This window comes from Hordeum vulgare, chromosome 6H (assembly GCF_904849725.1).
Source record: "Hordeum vulgare subsp. vulgare chromosome 6H, MorexV3_pseudomolecules_assembly, whole genome shotgun sequence".
Lineage (NCBI taxonomy): Eukaryota > Viridiplantae > Streptophyta > Magnoliopsida > Poales > Poaceae > Hordeum > Hordeum vulgare.
In genome coordinates, this window is record NC_058523.1 from 40,150,031 (window position 1) to 40,153,319 (window position 3,289).

The window sequence follows — 3,289 nt, forward strand, 5'->3', positions numbered from 1 at the left end:
CATAGCGGACATGAACTACTGTTGATCAAATAAATGATCCTGAACACCTACCTACGTCAGACATAACCCCACCGTGTCCTCGATCGGAGAAGGAACTCACGAAAGAGACAGGCACGGTTACGCACACAGTTGGCATATTTTAATTAAGTTAACTTCAAGTTATCTAGAAGCAATGTTAAACAAAGTTTCCATGTTGCCACATAACCGCGGGCACGGCTTTCTGAAAAGATTTAACCCTGCACGGGTGCTCCAACTACTCCACCAAATTACCACAAGCCGCATAGAAATCCTCAATCACGAAGCTCGCCATCTCGTCGGATTCCCTAGTGGAAAACCTCAACTCTGAGATTACCCAAAGCATCACCGGAATCCCGATGCACAAGATATTTCGTCAAAGGTAAAACTAATCCAGCAAGGCCGCCCGACGTGTCGAAGATCCCGATAGGAGCCGCGTATCTCGTTCTCGGGACACGACGGATGAGCTAGACATCGGGATCGCTAAACCTATGGGTGACCAGAGGGGCGCCGGACATCGCACAGGTGGGACCAACACTCATGAGGAGCACTGGCCCGGGGGTTGATTAAATTATCCTCGGGGCCCGGAAAGTCCCTATGCAATTTTATTAGGTGATGAGGCAAATGTAGTACCAAAGTTGGGCCTTGCCAGACCAGCTTTAATCTAAAACGAATTATCAAGGGATCCCCATAACAACCCCGATCGTGTTAGGAGCGCTCAATTATGGAACATAACACCGGTAGCCGAAACTAAGGGGGCAAAGGTGGAACAAAACACCAGGCTAGAAAGGCCGAGCCTTCCACCTTTTACCAAGTATATAGGTGCATTAAATTAAAATGCATTAATAGCGTGATATAACAAGGAACCCATGTTATCACATGGAAGCAACTGCCCCTACAACTAGCAACCTAACAACATGGTTAAGCAAGCGGTAACATAATCAATCAGTGGTTTGCTAGGTTGAACAGGTTGAAGGTTTTCATGGCATTGTTGAGAGGCTGGTATTTAACATGTGGTAGGCAACGAGACATAATCGATAGAAACGGTAAAACTAGCATGGCAATGATATAATGGTATCTGGGGAAATGGTCATCTTGCCTGAGATCCCGCTTGGAAGAAGAATGCCTCCGTGAAGCAGACGAACCGATGTAGTCGAACGGGTCCTCACAATCCGACACGCTTGCGGAACTCTATCGAGACGAAGCAAACCGGAAGCACAAATCAACACAAGATATTCACCACACGATGCACAACACATATGATGCATGAGCAGCTGAATACATGCAAGACAGGGCAAGACAATTCACACAATCAAACACTACACGTTAAGTGAAGTTCAATATGCAACGAATTGCATATTGACGAAACTCCACGTTAATCACTTAGTTCTATCCCAATTAGATACACGACATTATTAAATGTGATTAAACATGGCAAGAGGTGAAGCGCAATTAATCTACCTATCTAGGCATTTTAAATGAGGTCGGAAATGACATATAGCACCTCCGAAACGACCTAATATGTTAATTTACAATTATGTCCAGATCTGAACTAACACATTTAATTAATTGTTAAAAAACAAAACAAATAGGTTCACGTGATTCTACGCGTCGAGACAAGAAATTTACACATAGAGATCATCTCCAACGGAGCTATGGATCAAAAGTTACAAGCACCGCAAGATATGATGGCATGAATGCAACATGTGTGCAATGATGGTCACGAGCACTTCAAAACATACAACCAACAAGAGAAAATGAAACTACACGAGATTCTAAGAAAGTTTCATATAGGACACGATCACAACGGAGCTACGGTTCACAAACTACGAGCAAAACAAGATATCACTACAATCTGCCAAAATCAGCCACATAGCATTTTCTACACCCCACAACTACGAGCTAAACAACTCCAATATAATCAACCAAGGCATGACAAGAAAGAGAGCAAGAAGCACTACAACAAACAACTAATAACAACTAGCATGGCAGCAAGGAACACTAGGAAAACAAGTCACAAAATGGCATCTCACATACTATTTCAGACTTAGCGAAAATAGCAGTTTTGAAGCTGCAGTTTTTGATCTGAAGGCATATTGACAGCACCAAAACCATAAGCTACAGGACTCCAAATGGCATGAAAATTTACAGCATGCTAAAGAAACACAAGGGCTACAACTAACTCAATTGCACCAACCTCAAAAGAGCTACAGATCAAAAGATACAAGCAAGACAAGACAACAACAAAATATAACAGATCTCAGACTTAGAAATATTTCAGCTCCTCCAAAACAGCACTATTTCTAGCAACTTGAGAGCAAGCAAACCACACCTAAACATGCATTTCTATTGCAACCAAAAATACCAGGGGCTAGAGTAAACATCAAAGATCAACTCTCTAGTTGACAACTCGTCCAAACGAAGCACGGAATAAATCCTACGAAAAATACAAGAGGGCAACATGGCAAAATATCACGCGAACTAACTTGCTCAAAAGCTAAAACTAATTGCACAGAAAAATCCTATGGATTTTTCTACCCCGAAAACATATAAGACATGTGGGGTTGCGCAACAAAATAATGTCACATGTAAATGCGAGATAATGGCCTAGACACGGAAAATAATCTAGCGGCAAATCCTTACACACAAAAATACCAACGACCGCTCTAAAATTCATGAAAAATAGGTTCCTAAAACATGGGCATTTTATCTATGGCATACGAGCAACCCGGACTTGCGCGAAAAATAATACAAGACGAAACCTATTGGAACAGCACGCGTTTCTAGGCATTCAGCACGCTAAACTACATCAAACATTTGTGCAAGTTGCAAATTCGGATTCTACGCGCAAAACTACACGATTTTCATATATTGCTCGCTGCGATCCGATATACGGAATAAAAGATACATGCGTTTGAAAATCTAATATTACCCTGAAATTAATAAATCGCAGAAATCCTAAAATTAACAACGGGCCAAAACAACAGTGAGCGCAACATACTATCCTACGCCCTGAGCGTTTTATAGCGACTAGGAGGGGGAGCTGCTCACCTCATGGGCTCGGCCCATGAGGCAGGCCTGGGCGCGGGCAGTTGGAGGAGGAGGCGGCCCACGTGGGAGGCCGGCCTGGCGCGGTGCTGAGCTGGGCCACGGACCTGGCAGGCCGAGGCAAGCAAAGGAGAGGGTGCGGCCAGGTGGGCCGGCTTGGCGCTGGGCCAGGGAGGCGCTTGGCCTGGGCGCGGGCAGTTGGAGGAGGAGGCGGCCCACGTGGGAG